The 16,324-nt window shown below is 47.1% G+C and overlaps 1 protein-coding gene and 1 non-coding gene across 4 annotated transcripts in view; both read left to right on the forward strand.

Annotated features, from left to right (window-relative positions):
- Nucleotides 1–2,145: 2,145 nt before the first annotated feature.
- TRIM2 (tripartite motif containing 2) overlaps nucleotides 2,146–16,324 on the forward strand; it is a 79,030-nt gene continuing 64,851 nt past the window's right edge. The window contains exon 1 of one of the 3 annotated variants that reach the window (XM_036031917.1): nucleotides 2,146–2,436. The gene's annotated coding sequence lies outside the window, so the exon portion shown is untranslated. The remainder of the gene's footprint in view (nucleotides 2,437–16,324) is intronic. The other 2 variants (XM_036031919.1, XM_036031916.1) reach the window with 2 other exon arrangements.
- Nucleotides 10,299–10,502, forward strand: LOC114504379. Its single transcript, XR_003685155.1, has one exon. It is a non-coding gene; the product is annotated as a small nucleolar RNA SNORA73 family (small nucleolar RNA).

Genomic DNA, 16,324 nt, shown 5'->3' on the forward strand with positions numbered 1-16,324 from the left:
TGGGCGATTCCTAGCTTTATCTCGCCTGACTTTTTGAACTGATGGCAAAGTTAACCACTCCTTTCTTAAACATTCCTCTTCACCATTTGTGTTCCTTTCTAACCAGTTTTCTCTCTGTTCCCATCTAGAGCTCCCTTCCCACTGAAAGCTAGTATTCTCATTTCCATAGTTAATCCTGCTCTTAGTAACCGAGTCCACATGGTGTAAATGTTATGGGTTGAATCGTGTCCCTCCCCCTTCAAATACATATGTTGGAGTCCGAAGCCCCACTACCTCACATGGATATAGGGTAATTTCCAAAGAGAAGATGGAAATAAGTCCGATGTGACTAGTTAAAATGAGATCATACTAGAGTAGGGTGGGCCCCTAACCCAATATGACTGGGGTCCTTATAGAAAGGGGACATTTGAACACAGACACACAGAGAGAAGGCCATGAGGGCATTGGGGTTATGTTGCCACAAGCCAAGGAGCTGCCAGAAGCTAGGAGAGTGTTCTGGAATAGAGTTCGTCCCAGCAGTAGTCAGAGGGAGAAAGTTCCTGTTGACATATTGAACTTGGATTTCCAGCCTCCAGAACCATGAGCAAATAAATTTCTGTTTTTTAAGCTGCTTCACTTATGGCACTTTTTAGGACAGCTCTAGCAAACTAAGTGAATTTTTCTCTACTCCTATATTTGGCTTCCTACGTATAAGTGGACCACCACCTAATCGTATAGCTAGCCCATAACGCCCAAACTACCTAACAGATCCAAGTGGCTGTCCGGCTGCTGGCACATGTGCACTCGGATAACCCACAAAAACCACAGGTTCAACTTGTCTAAACTCAGGTCATCACATCTCTGGTCCTACCTGCTCTTCCTCCTTTTTTCTCTCTTGGCAAGTGGTACCCTCCATCCATCGTGTTGCCCCATGTCGGCACCTGGGTGTTAGCTACAACTCTACTCTGTGGCTTGTCACTAAAGGTTCTACTTCTCCCACATCTTTGGAGCCTTTCCCGTCCATCCCAGGCCAGGCTGTCTTCCTTCCACTTGCCTTCCACAGTAATTTTTTTGCAACACAATCTAATCAAGTCACTCATCAGCTTAAAATCCTTCAGAGGGTCCCCATAGCTTCCAAACAAAGGTCAAATCCCAGAGCTTAGCAGGTAAGACCTTTGTGGTCTGACTCCTTGCTGCCCTCCATAAGCTCACCTCTCACCTTTGCTCCTAGCACTTGCTCTCTGCAGCCATGCAGAGGTTCAGATCTGCCCCCCTCACCCCCCCACCTCCGCCCACTTCTCTCTCCTCATCCTGCCTGATGCCTGCTCAGGCTTCAAAACAAATGCAGCCTCTCCTGGGAAGGATAGGCTTAAATTTGCTTCTGTGTTCTCATAACCCTCTGGGCATAGACTCCATCACAGCAATTTCACAATGCACTACAATAGTTGGTCCCCCTTCTTACCACCCTCCCCCAAAAGTAAGGCACTTCAGAGTCAAGACTTCAGGCTCAGTCTAGTGCCTGGCACATAGGAGACACTCTATCAATGTGGAAGGCAGGCAGGCAGGCAGGAAGGAAGGAAGGCTCCTCACCCCAACCTGTTTTAGAGTAAAAAACAAGACCCTGAGAGATAGTAATATCTCATCATTTTCAGTGACGATTGTGTTGTGGTTGACTCATTTGTGAGCATGAAGGTATAGCAGAGATTTTGTCCTCTCTCACATCCGGGAGTTGTGATTGCTTTTAATAATGCACCGTCCTGTAATGAAGGCTGGCTCATTTCAGCTCTCTAGGCTCCTTCCAACTCCAGTCACTTCCCCTGAGGGGAAGAGTCTGCGGTGTGTTTACAGGCCCGGCCAGCAGGACACGTGAGGAGCAGACCTGCACGGTGAGCCAAGCCCCTTTTTTCCTGCTCCCTAGGGCTGCGATTGGCCCTTCCCGGAGGCTGGCCTCTGGAGCCTTTAGTCATCGCGCTGGGAAATCCTTCTGGGACTGGGCACCGGTTTGCATGTTGTTTTCCTGCTTGGTGGGGGATTAGCTGCCGGCGGGTCGGGAATGCTGCGAAATAGAGCCGGGCAACACGTAATCCAGGATTTGCCTCTGCCGCTCCGCATATGGGAAACAGATGCCGCTGCTCGGGCCTGAGCGCAGAATGGGAATGAGGAGCCCGAGGGCCTTTCGGAACCCAGGACTCGGCGATAAGGCCCTGCGACCTCCAGCCAGGAGGCAGCTTTTCCTCCGCTGGTCTGGTGTCACTACTCCAGTTTAGCGCTCAGGAACGGCTGGGGATAAAGCAGTGTCACCTTCAGAGACGGCGGGACGGCAGGATCACGGCGGCAGGGAGGAGCGGCGCCAGCGCCTCGGTCCTGTGCCCGGCCGTGAGCGGGCACACCCAGCCCCGGCAGGGGGCACAGCGGGCCGGAGGCAGGGTCCCCGATCGCCCCCGCGCGGGTCTCTCAGTAAGTCAGGGATTCTGCGGTGGTGCTTGCGGAGCTGGCGGCTGCCACTCGGAGGCCTGGTCCTGCCCACCTGGAACCTCCCCTGGGGCGAGGTCTGGGGAGGGGGTGAGGTGTGCGGGAAGCGGGCGAGCCGTCCACTTCCTGATCCCAGCTCCGGGTGGAAGCCCGTCCCGAGCCCCGCGGGGGCGGCCCGCAGCGGCTGCAGGCGCTGTCCGCGGGGGCTGTGGAACTGCGCGACCCCGACGTCGCCTCGCTCCCAGGCTGGGCCAGCGGAGGTCTCCCGGGGCTTGGGAACCATTTGCCATTCCTTAAATAGTGCGTGCGCAAAGCTTCGGAAGTAAAGCTTTAAATGTCATTTTGCACCGAGGAACAAAAAGGAAAAGATATTCGGCAGTCTTAAAGTGGTAGCTTTACTAATTTTAAAAAACTGGGTTTCTTTCTCCACTCTATCCTTCACACCCCTTCTCTTAAATTTTGGCCATTTCCCTAAAACTACTCAAGTAGATTTCCGTCCTATTAGCCTCGACCCTTACCCTCCGCCCGAGTTCATACAACAGTTCTGGCTTATGTGAGGAGGGGGATATCGATTTTTTAAGGCTTTTCAGGGCGCTTTTGGATTGATGTGTTCTGAAAAATGCATGCCCCGTGTTGGAAACTTTATGCTGCTAACAAATCAGGTACAAGGCTGGGGGTGGGGAGGAAGGTTTGTTGCCTGGCATGCCTGCCTGATTCCAAGCGTTTTCTGAATGGGCACTTTGTTCCCCCCTCTGTAGTCCGACCCCAGCGAGCCACCGGTTCCTTCTTTAACCCTTCCCTCCCCCAAGACATCATCAGCCTTCCTTTGTGAAACAGAGACAGCTTTAGATCCAACTGGTTTTAGATAGCTAATTTTAAAGCACTTAGAATTCCAGGCATCCAAAGATTAGGTTAGCCCTTAGGGTGGGTTAGGTTGGGTGGTGGTTGTGTCACTATGCACACCAATGCCTTTTCTTCAGTAAACGTTTTGTAGCCTGTTTCCTTCTAAAAACGGAGATCAGCTCTTCCATCAGTGTTTTAAGAATATAGTTGCAGGTATCGTTGCATGACAACTTGCCTGTCGGGGTTTCTTTTCCAGGGCTTAGGAGGAGGTATTGTGTCAAGTTTGGCTTCCCAGTTGCACTTGACCTCTAGTCTCAGATTTCCACTTGACTTCACCCTTGGCAGACCTAGTACCTGCCCTTCAGCTGTAGGAAACAAAAGAGCAGGAAGGATTCAAAACACTTCAACTACCACGACCTCGACCAAAGACGCCAAGCATTTCATCGACTTCTTTATGGCGCACATTACGTTACATTTCCTTCCTCTTCAAATGTAGGTACACCTAGCCATTAAGGGTCAATTAAAAAACGTGAAAACAAAAATCTCCACTTCCCTCCTCCCTCAGGGTACATACAGATTTGGTGGAGTCAGGTTAGGCCACCTACTTTCATGAAATATCTTCATGGTGAGATAATTCTGGAGTGGGTGCAGAAAGGTTAACAGCCAATCTCCTTCCTCACCCTCATAATTGCACATTTTTTTACCCTGTAGCCTCCCTGTTCTTTCTACTTTTTTCTATACGATCCCATGTAGGTACATGGCCATGGCTTTATCTGGGGTTGTGGAATCCAGGGTATTACCTGTCAGTGTCAAGGTTTGTTTAGGTGACAGTGTCCCCCTTATCTAGTCTCAGAAACTTTTTTCCAAGCCCTGCCCTTGTTTTCCTGGAAAAATCTTTGTTTATTAAATCCTCCATTGGAAAGTCCATTGTATCTTTTAAAATTAAACATGGCGCCTACATCTTGAATTATTTTTCTTGCATCATCATTTGAATGTTGACTGGCATGGTTTCCTGATTGGTCAGCCTATTATTTCTGCTTCATATTGAAACACAAGTGGAAGGATCTTTTCATAAGATGTGAGTAAAAATGGGTCAGGGAGTCTCCTTGAAAATTAATAACATACACTCTAACCTTATCTTTGGTCTGCCCTTGGGTTGAATTCTGTCCTTTGAATTTTTGTCCACTAACTTAGAAAGAAATTGGATATTTACTTTGGGGCTCATGAGTGATCTGTTTACTTGGCCTTTTCTGCCCAGCAGTAACTCACCACCACTTCAAATGCTGCCTGGTTCAAATGTGCCTGTTTACTGGAGATAACCCAGTTGGGGAATGCAGCAATGTGCTAGGAACCTTTGAAAATGACACCTGGAGCCCTGGCTGGTGTGGCTCAGTGGTTTGAGCACAGGCTTGTGAGGGTCGCAGGTTCGATTCCCTGTTGGGGCACATGCCTGGGTTGCCGGCCAGGTCCCTGGTGGGGGGACGTGTGAAAAGCAACCACACATTGATGTTTCTCTCCCTATCTTTCTCCCCCCCTCCCCCTCTCTCTAAAAATAAATAAAATCTTAAAATAAAAAGGAAAGATAATGCCACCTGGAAATCCTGACATCTGGGGAGCAAACATTTTTCAGAACTTTCCTCTTCTCTCGCCACTCCACCGCCTGGTTTACACCGATTCCATCTTGGATTACAGATTCCCAAAAGGCAGTTTTAGCTTGATGTGTACAGGTTCGAAAGGTTTATGTTGGCATGTGTTGGGAAGACGCTTTTGGTGCTGCTGCTAACGATGCAGATCTGAACAATGACGGTTTTCCGTTTGGGTTTCACGTGAAAATATATTCCAGGGCGTCTGTTTGAGAAGCCTTTCTGAGATTATCTTAAAAGTCTGGAGTCAAGGCTGAATTACTATCACACTGTAACACCACCATTGTCTCATAGGCTCTTATGTGTTTGATCTTAAGTCTGACTTACCAGTTGGCAGGTCTGAAAGCGTCCCTGCAGGACATCTGTGAGTTTAGTTTATTACTTTCCCCGGAAGCGAGTGGTCTTTGATAGGGATAATATTTGGTCAGAATTAGAAGAATTGTCAAGTAGAACCTCCGAGATGAATAGGTAAAGGGGAAGTGAAGCGGGGGAGTAAACCCAAGGGCACTGAGCCACTGTGTACTGGCCACTCAACTTTTTTACATATATTTTTAGAGTTTCATAGAAATTCAATCTCAGCAACTGAGCTTCTGTTGGCAAATATTTTGTCTACTAATGCTGGTTCCTTTCTATTATTTTTGCACATCCAGCCTTTGATTCTCATCTTAATCCTTGAACAGATGTATCTTCACCCTGGAATTTTCAGTACATTCTTCTTTTTTGTACTATCCTGGATATCTAGATGAAATTATTTAGGCAGAGGGGCTGGCCAGGGAGATGAGGATGTGTCCTTGAGTCCAACAAAACCAGTGCCTGTCAGCATCTTTATGAATTTATGACAGTTTAAAGGTGCTCAGAGACAAGCTGTGGCTACAGATGCACTTCTGCCTTAACTGCTTGAGATGAATCAAGCTAAGAGTGCAGGCTTTTGGAACCAGCGCAATTTGTAGAAGTATGCTGGAGGCAACTGCAGTTCTGGGAGGTGATTAGCCTTTTAAATCACCATCTCCTTATTGTAAATGTATTCCAGGTTTCAGAATGCCTGCTGGTGAAGGATGTCTTTTTTAGTTTCAATGTAGCCATTGCTTTCAACCAAAACACCAGACAGGTGTCCAGTCTTGCTGACCTGCTTATTCGCCATTAGGATCAGGACTAGAACTCTGGGACTCCCATTGCTGATCTTCAGAGATGATGGTTTTAAGGACCGGGAAGCAAACAAAATGAAGTCTCTCAATGTAAGACTGCTGAAAAGAGAGATTTGGCATAAGACCCAACATGTGAAAGATTAGGTAGAGACACAGTTGTGTTTAACTCTGTCCAATCAGGTAGAAGAAAGGAAATATGCATATCCAGCTGAGTCTGCCAGCCCACAGGATTTATTGAACAAATATTATGTGTCAAGTCCCCTGCTTTATGACTGAAAGGTACAACAGTGTAACAGGCAGAACATAAGCCTTGAAAGGATTTTCAAGCCTGGGCGGTACCTTCAGGCATTAGTGAGCATCCTTCTTCCACCTGTTCACTGTCAAGGGCTGTGGTAGGACCCTCTGCCCTCGTCCAGCTACACCCACTTCCCATGGAAATCAAGATGGTCCTCTGACCTGAGCTTTGCTTCTTTTGGTAACGGAAGGTGTGTTCTTGGCTCTTTCGACATGACCTGGGCAAAGTTACACTTCTACCTAAACCCAAGACTCCTATTTGGTATTTGGCTTTATTCCTATAATGCCGCTCAACACTTAAGTGGGCCAGCATCAAACTGACTGGAGGGTAAATGATAGACATCCTTGAGCTTTGCCTTCATTAAGAGGATGAGATCAGGTCTCCTTAATCATGAAAATAGCCCCTTAGACTAAACAAAGGACTGACTCTTTTGCTGACTACATGCAATTTATTTAAATTAGTGTTGCACATTCAACAGTGGTATCAACGCTATAGTATAAAATCTCCAAACAGGTTAAGTTTTCTTGTCTTTTGCCCAGGGATAAAAAAGGCGTCAGCCACATTGAATGGGATTTGTATCTTCTTAGCTGTGCCTGTATCTCTTCAACTGGTAAAATGGAAGGGGGCCCATCTATCTTATTTGCTGGGAAACCTGCCTTCGTTATGATTCTGCTGGGAATTAAAATAGTGAACCAGAAGCAAAGGAGGGGGAGGGAAAGGGCAGGAACTTGCAGGATACTCAAAAGAAGGGAAGTGTGGGGTCAGTTCTGACACTCCCACTTTTTTTTTGTAATTCAAGATTAACTGTACAGTTAGCCTTAGCAGCACACAGGCTACCTCAGTGGGTAGTGACCTCCATGGTGTTGGTGAGAAAACCGTCTCTGTCTCCTTGCAGATTTGAGACGGCTGGCTTCTGTGTATTGTTCAGCATATGCCCAGGGCTGCTTCTACTAACCCTACGCACTGGATTCTGCTTATTTAAAAGGCAAAATGATTGCCATATTAGTGGAAGGAGGAGATTATAAAAGTGAACCTCTCATGAAATGCAGGCTCATATCGTGGATACCCCCTTATTTAGCATGGCCCATCGGAAGTCACCCAAGCAGAGTGGATAAAAAGTTACTCAGACGGGCTGAGTGTTTGCTTCTCCATTGCTGCAGAAAACAAATGGCCAGGACTCGATGTCTTTCTCTTCTAAATCTGAGCCAATATGAAGTCACTGATCAAACAAAAATGTAACAACTAGTTAGAGAATGTGGTCTCCAGACTCCTACTACTAGTAAAAAGAATTCTTTTTTCACAAAGCCATTTGCGTTTTAGAGAAGCAGTGCCTCATCCCTGCGTCGCGCCACCCACTGTACAACACGAGCCTTGAATGATAGAGGCTCTCCTTTGCCCCAGGTCACGTGGACGCCACATGGTCATGTTGTACAAAGGAGTGATGTGACAGGGAGCCATCGATGAGAGGAAGGATGAGCAGAAGCCGACTGCAACATTTTTGCCTTTTCCCCCTATTTTCGGACATTAAGTAGTAATTACACTTTGAGGGTCCTTCATCCCCTTCCTCCCCGAATGTCTCAGGTGAGAAACTTGAAGTACAAAGGAATTAATACCTGAAGTCTGAGCCACACTCAAGCTGCCAAAACATCCGCCAAGACAACATGAAAAGATCTAGGAGCTTGGAAAGGAAAGATGTGGGGGTGAAGGGTTTGGGGGGCCTGTGCAAAGTGCTCCTTTTTCTCGTGAGATTTGCTCTAATAGCTCCACTTCAGCTATAGATCCCACAGAAGAAGGTGTGTTTTATTCATTTGTAACACAATTGCATTAAAAGAAAGCATACTGGATTTCTCAGGGATTTCCTCTACAAGGATTTTACTTATCCACATACATTGTTAAGCAAAGTTACGGAATCTTTTTTGTTTGTTTGTTTCGTTCCTGAATCTTTAATAAGCATCTCTTACAGATCAAATTCATACTACTTTCTAAAGAGTCTTTACAATATCAAGAATGGAAGTAATTAAGAATTTGCTTTGAATAGTTAAAGCAGTTTCTATAATGAGAGGAAGACAGATTTGTGGGGTGATGAAATGCTGAATTCCATCTGGATGGGAGCTGGTTTGTATTTATAATGCGGTACAAAATATTCTTGGCATGTTGGGCTTATTGCATACAGGATGCTCCATGCTAAAACTGAATCTAGATAGCGCTCAATAGATTTCTTTTCCTAGATTTTTTTCCCTAAACTATTGCCTCCTCATCCGGTCCTTTGGATAAAGGCATTCACTGAAGTGCTGCCGGGTCTCTCTCTCTCTGAGTAGTTTGGTCTTCTGTCTTCATTATTCAGCCCTTCCCTTCAGCTGGTATCTGCAGGTGGCGGTCAAGGGAAACTGGAGTTCACCTGCAGACCAGAGGGACCGGCTCATTCCAGGTGAAGAAGCCCAGGACTCCTGCTTGTGTCTTTCCTTTGTTTTTCTGTTCCTGGAAATTCAGGGCCTATCTTTCTAAATTTTATGCATACTGACTGCTACAATAATTACACTCGATATGCATGCTGCCTTTGGCATCTGCAGCTTAAAAAACATTCACTTGATTCACTTGAAATCCTTGGCTAGGGTATATAAAGTTTGTGAAACAAACACTGAAGGTGAAGTGAAAGAAAAAAAGTGAATTTAACTCCCTCATTTAAAAAAAAGATTTTATTTATTTATTTTTAGAGAGATGGGAAGAGAGGGAGAAAAACATTTAAGAGTGAGATATATTGACTGGTTACCTCTCACAAGCCTCCACCTGGGGACCTGGCCTGCAACCCAGGTATGTGCCCTAACCCAGAATTGAACTGGTGACCTTTTGGTTCACAGGCCAGTGTTCAATCCACTGAGCCACACCAGCCAGGACTAACTGAACCCTTTAAAGTAAAAATATTTAATTTTTTTTAAAGTCTGAATTTATATGGCTGGTTTTGCAGAGAAAATTTGATGGTTTGGGGATGTGATTATTGACTCCGTGTACTACTGAAGCTCATCCTCATTGGAAATGGGAGTGAGGGTTTGGCCCTTTCTTAATTCAGTATGCTCAAGGGGTGAGCCATATTGAGATTCTAAGTGACAGAGGTTGACTTGCCTTTTGTATTGCAGGCATGGTTTATCAATTCTTGGTTAGCTTTCAGTCTTAAAACCAGTAGAATTCCATTACAGAAGAAAACCCAAAATAAAACATTAAGCTCTTGACTTAGGTAAAGCCTTGTGGATTTTTTGCACCGGAGCTGATTGTGTCGGGGACTGTCAGTTATTTCTCCCGAGAACCTGGGATACTGCCTGCCTTAAGGTAGATTGAGGTGACTGTATGCTGTCCATCTTTTATTTATGAGAGAACCTTGCTGACCCCTCAGGATGTGCCGTGCAGTTTTCCCCATTCCTCCTCTCACCCTTTATTAGTCATGAGATTTATTGGCCCCTGTGGCATGAATCTGGATGAACCAGCTCACTGGTTCGAGCCCATCATTTCATCAGCATAGCAGGTAACTTTGAGCTGAGCTAACTTGGCACTGAGACGACAATCATGATTTAATCTCACATTTGAGCAAATCTTTACCTTTAAAAAAATCACTTCCATAAATTATTCCATCGTATCTTTATAATGGCTCTGAGAGGTAACATGTGAGAGGCGAGGAAAGTGAGGTTTAGAGAAGACCCGTGACTTGCCCAGTAACCCAAGAGTTAGAACTCATCCTTAGGGCATCCTTCTCTCTAAACCAAAATGCTCAATAATACTCAATTGTATGACAAATGATAAAGTCATGCAAGAATTATGGGAAGCTCTAGATTTCATTTAGAGCTCCATGTTTTATTGAGAAAACAAATCTAGGAAGGTGTCTGGGAAAGTAATTTGCAATAGAGACTCATCATTAAAATTTAACTCTAACAAGCATGGATACCCCGGGAGGTCACTCTCCCTGGGCTCTGTCCAGGTGGTGTAGGGGAGCACAGGGCTCAGCCCTGTGAGGCACAGTCCCTTTCCACAACGCTGGAGAGGAAGCCAGGCCCTGAGTCTGCGCCTGCACATTCCCACAGCTTCTCGGAGTCCTATGGTCAGTGACTGAGGCAACAAACCACACAGGAAACATCTAGGAAAAAAGTAAAAATAAAATTTAACCCATGAGGAAACTATGTGAATAAGATATAATCAAGTGTCCTCTTACATGACACAAATGATAAGCACAAAGACGGTTTAGAGGAGAGAGAGGTGACCACAGGCCAAAAAGCAGGGGCAGTATCACTAAGGAAGAGGGACTACAGGTAGTGCTTAAAGAATGTGCAAGTTTTGATGGAAGAGAGAAGTGGATTGGACATAACAGGCTGTCGGGAACATCCCAAGAAAAGTTGGAGAGCCGTCTTCCAGATGCGGATTAGCAGGGAGACCTATCTGGAGGAGGTCTAGGTGGGGAAGGTGTGGGAATTAAAGTTCAATAGGGAGGATGGGGCAGGCAGAGAGACAGGGACTGATATCAGGAGCTGTAAGGTGTGTGGGCAGGGCTCGTTCCTTCCGAGGGCTGTGCCGGAGACTCTGTTCTGTGCCTCCCTCCTCGCCTCAGGCATTCCTTGGCTTCTCTCTGGGTTTCTCCTGTGCATTCCCTTCTAGGCATGTCTCTGCGCCCAAATCTCCCCTTTTATTAAGGATGCTGGTGATATTGCGTTAAGGCCCACCCTCGTGACCTCTGTGAAGGCCGATTTGCAAGTCAGATCGTAGTGTGAAGTCCTGGCACCTCTCGTGGAGGAGTGACTTCAGGAGGAGCAGCAGAGGGTCTGCGCACCTGGGGGCCGGAAGTGGTGGTGGGAGGGTGAGGACTGGAGGGAGAAGGTGGTGGGATATGCTGAGCTGCAGACACTGTGGGACAACCACGTGGAGAGGTCAAGCAGGCTGTTGAGTTCACAGTTCTGGGCTCAGAAGAAAGGTCTGGGCAGGAAACAGAAATCTAGGCTACAGACCTAGGGAGGAAGAGAAATTATAATAATAAGCATTGACTATTAATCAGGCACAGTCCATAATGCTTTCCATGAATTTTCTCTTTAACCCCCTCAACAACCTTGTGTAATAGATACTGTTATTTTCCCCATTTTACAGACTATGGATCTAACTAAGCCACAGGGACATTCAGTAGTAACGTGCCCAGGTTCCCACTGTTAGTAGAGGATCCACACACTTCTGCACCCAAATTTCCCCCACGTGACCTTGGCTGTGATCCACAGCAGAAACATATTTTACGTTGCAGTCCACTGTAGACACATATTTCAAGGAAACAAAAGTTTCATGAGATCGCACTTAGCCCTCTGCTGTTTTCCATTCTATTTCATTGTTACACAGGCTGGTTGCAACCCACGACTTGATACTCACTCCTGACACCCACAGTTTTAGAATTACAGTTTAACACCCTTCTGCCTCCTGCACCCAAACCGGCTGGCGGTTGTGGGGCTGCGAAGATGAGGAGAGACGGAAGTGACATCACAGGCATTAGGAAGGGACTTCACCAAATCATGCCCAGAAGACTTGTCTGTGGAAACCGTCTAGCTCTTTGTCAGTGAGTCATTTACGGCTGTCACATGAATTGAGGAGGATTGAAGCCATTGTCATTGCCAAGTTTTTCTACTGGATGGTACAGGAAAAGATGCAGATGCACTTACCTTTGGAGAGTTCTGAAGTTTGTTAGTTCTAAAATAGCTGCGGGATTGCACGGCAGAATTTGGGTACACAGCCCAAAGAAATCCTGCCCTGTGCCTGCACTGCACTGTGATGAGGTTCCTGCAGGCAGTCACTGCAGTGGGAAATGATACCTCCAACACAGAAGACTCGGTATAGGGAGTTTCACATCTTGCTGAGCAGAGAAGGGTTTTGCTGGTAAGACAGCTAGGAGTCCACTCCCAGCATGCATCATAGACCCCAAGTACACTCATCCTTCCTTCCACGCACAGGAAGCAGGAAAATGTTCATTTTCACTTAAAAACCCCTTTTGAGTAGCCGTCCGCCTCCTCGCCACCTCCAGGGTCTCACTCCCTCAGCTAACCCTTCCTTTCCTCTTTGGTGCAGTTGTTTTCTCCTTTCCCAGGGCTTCCGTCCTTCCGACTTCTAATACACCTTGGTTTCCTCCCCCAAGCCCCTCAGCAGGAGTGTGGGGGGTGAGGTGTCCATTCTCTGTCTCGGTAGTGGTGGTGGTTATGAGACTGCGTGCTTGTCAAAACTCATAGAATTGAACACTAGGAAGAGCGAATTTTTGCTATACATAAACTACATATTTTTTAAAACATGACTTTAAAATAAAGGCCCCTCACCCTTTTCTTAATCCTACCACCCTGTGGTCATCATCCTTTTCCCTTTCTCCCTCTTTCCCTGACACTTTCTTTTCTCACTGTCTTTGTGTTAGCTAAAACCATGGCAAGGACAGGGCGGTGGGGAGGGCACTGGGGGAGGGCAGCTCTAACCAAGCACGGGAGCTCCTGTGAGGAGCTCACCCCTGCCTCATGAAGACCCAGCGATTTTGCCATTTACTGGGGAGAGGCCACCTCTTCCTCTCTGTACTTCAGACCTCAGAATGCAGTGATGATTCTTGACTGATTCTTGAAAAATCGAGAGCTGGCAGAGACAGGATGAATAAAGAACAGAAGCCAGAGGCCATAGGAAGAAGGCTGGGTAAAGGTCCCAGAATGCTGCTAGGAGAGCCCTGGCTGGTGGCATAAACAGGAAAATAGAAATAAAATCTGTTCTTATAATGCATATGCTTTATGGGCAAGTCTAAATTAAGACTGGGGTCTTCCCCTTCTTTGGGCAACCTGACCTGTGTTAATAGCTTTGGAGAAACAGAGTGGCAGTTCCACCAGGAACTGCCCCATGAGGGAGCACGAGAAAGGAGGGGCCTCTCCATGGCTGCCATCCATGCCAACGGTGCAGGTCTTGAGTAAGGCCGTACCCTTCTGTCCCTGCAGCCTGCTGTCAAGTTTGACTAGATTGGAAGGCTTCACACACAGTCTGGACAACTGCGAGCGATTTAACGTCCACTCCTCTCTGTTTGTTTTGGTGTCAGATGTTTATTTTCAAGGTCGTCCTGAAGACACGCAGTTGCTTCACCGTGCAGAGTTGGTACAGTCTAAGTACCAACGCCTCCGTCTATTCTGTCTTGTATCTTTTTTTTTTTCTTTCTAGTCCCAGGAGGCTGTCTTCTCTGTGAATCCCCTTCTAACAGGATGTCGTGGTTTATTTTTTCCTTGCCCTTGGCCATGAGGATGGGCCAAGTTTTAACCTTTTACTATCCTCTTCCTTTGGGGAGGGTTCCGGTTCCTCAGCTGTCTTGGGAACTCCTGCTGGCTGACTGCAGGTTTGCATGTCCGTGAATTCTGAACCCTCAACTCCTGGAGCAGCCCAGCCGTGCTCTGGGAGCTGTTATTCCTCAATACAGTATTTTTATTCTCACTCGGCAAGACCTGTGCCCGTTGCATTTCCAGTCGTTTCGGTGGTGGAACAGTCTCCACAGGACTTCCGTCCTCATTGTGTAACAGGCAGCCTGCACGGGCCTGCAGCTCCCGGGGCTGTGTGTAAAGTGAGGGCAGTGGGGCCGACGAGAGGTGTGCACTGGGGCCTGATTCTGCCACAGCCTTCGTCACTTGCTAGTTGTGTGGCGTCGGGGTGTGGGGAGGAGTCACGTCACCTCTCAGACCTGTTTCTTTGTCTGTATGATGGGGATTGGAGTGGATGTGGCCACGGAGCTCCAGGTATTCCAGAGAGATGCATCTGGGACCCTGCAAAAGTGAGAGGTGACCGTGTTGACGGGGCCCCCAGGATTAGGACCAGTTCTTTAGAGAAAGTATTATCTCTACAGCTCTTTCCAACTTTAAATGCCTCTGATTCTGTGAAAAAAATGAGAGTACCTTGTGCCTCCCTGCTTCCTGTGACAGGTGGGGAGGCTCTGCCAGGGCAGAGAGTAGGGTCGAGTAGGAATCCAACCTGGGGCTGGGGAGAGAGCTGAGCCCACTGTGGGGCTGGGAGGTGATGGAGTTCATGCCCCTGACCGAGGTCATTTGGTCTGACACTGGAGATGCACTTGACAGGGAGGGTGGCTCTTATCCCTCTAGAGGTTCAATGCCACCACATGTGGTGGGGTAAAGATGAAAGAAAATGCCCAGTTCTTTGACCCTGGACTGGTTGTTGGGTAGGGAAGGAGTATCGGGTACAGTTGGGGACATCCTGGCCAGGGTTCCTTGCCAGATCCCAGTTCCTCGCCTTTTCCTTTCTAAAGAGGTCTCGCTTGCTTTCTTCAGCAGACAGCAGGTAAAAAAGAGAGGTGATTCTGAAGGGAGCCGGCAGGTTATCTATGAGGCAAACTGTGTCCACACATCTGTGTCCCGACCATGTGCTTCCTGGAGGAGAGTCCCCGCTCCCCCCCGAGTCAGACGGCATTACTGTGACGTCCAGCCTTGAGGACTGGCCGCTTACCCTTCAGTCGGGCAGATTCCTCATCTAGTCGTGACAGCAGGACATGGGTGGGTCCCAAACATGTTTTTTTTTAAGATGTGGAAGAACAGGTCTGATTCTTGGAATGGCTTTATAAGAAAGCCTTGGCGTTTTCTTTGAGTCTAGGGAAACACGTTTAATTATTAATTGTTATGTGTCTGGGATATGGCCTTTTAAGTAGCATTAGAGGAAGAATTTCTGGCCCGTGAGGAATTTGATATGAAGTAGACCGTAAAACTGTCTGTAGGTGGCAGTGGAAAGGCAAGCACAACGCCCTAGCTCCATTCACGGATGCTTGAGAAGGTGGGGGAAGGCAAGGAAGGAAGGGATTAGGGCTCACATGGCATTTCCTGGGGCATCTGACTGCTTTATAACAAAATCATTTGCAGCCTGATTTCTCCGGCGGTGAGACTCGGCCTGTTTTCGGGCAGGTTTCTCCTGCCCGCTCTCATTTGCTCTTACCTTCTTCACCCACCACACATTCTGTCTTCCCTCCGTGTCTGTGTGCAATCCAGGGGCGTGGTGGCCCTCCACGGCGTGGTCTGCAGCTGGACTTCTCTGTGCACAGCACGGAGAAGCGAAGTGCACACACAGCTCATCCGTGTGCCAGTGGGGACAGGCAGCGTGCTTTTGCCGACAAAATACAGGCGATGCATCCAAAGAACTGATTGCCTTTTCCATTTTTTAACTTATGCACAAGTAAATTGTAGGCATTGTTTACTTACCCTTGTGTGTGCATAAATACATCACAAGCATTGTTTTTCTTGTAGGAGACTTTTATTGTCCTTGGGTTATTGGTTTATAGCCTTGTTAAAGTTAGTGGGGCTTGTGACTTAATATTCAGACACTGCATTAGGATATCATGGACCCACCGAGTAGGTTTTTCTTTGAAGCAAAATCCATGAAAGGAAATGCCAGCCGTTTTATTAGGCCTGGTCAGGGGTGGGCGGACTACGGCCTGCAGGCCAAATCCGGCCCACTGACTGTTTTGTACAGCCTGTGAGCTAAGAATGGCTTTACATTTTTTATTTTTATCCTCACCTGAGGACAAACTTTAATTGCTTTGAGGGAGAGAGAGAGATAGGGAGAGGGAAACATTGATGTGAGAAAGATACACCGACCAGTCACCTCCCGTGCAAGCCCTGACCGGGACTGGAACGCGTGACCTTTCGGTTTACAGGATGATGCTCCCACCAACTGAGCCACACCGGCCAGGGCAGTCTTACATTTTGTAATGCTTGGGAAAAAATTATAATAATATTCTGTGACATGTGAAATTTCCATAAGATTTCACATTTTAATGTTTATAGATGCAGTTCTTTGGAGCACAGCTAAGCCCCTTCACTTATGTTACGTAGGGCACGTCCCATGACACTGGAGGAGGGGAGTAGTTCAAACAGAGACAGTGTGGCCAAACATCTAGAATATTTACTCTTGGGCCCTTTGCAGAG

This window comes from Phyllostomus discolor, chromosome 8 (genome assembly GCF_004126475.2).
Source record: "Phyllostomus discolor isolate MPI-MPIP mPhyDis1 chromosome 8, mPhyDis1.pri.v3, whole genome shotgun sequence".
Classification (NCBI taxonomy): domain Eukaryota; kingdom Metazoa; phylum Chordata; class Mammalia; order Chiroptera; family Phyllostomidae; genus Phyllostomus; species Phyllostomus discolor.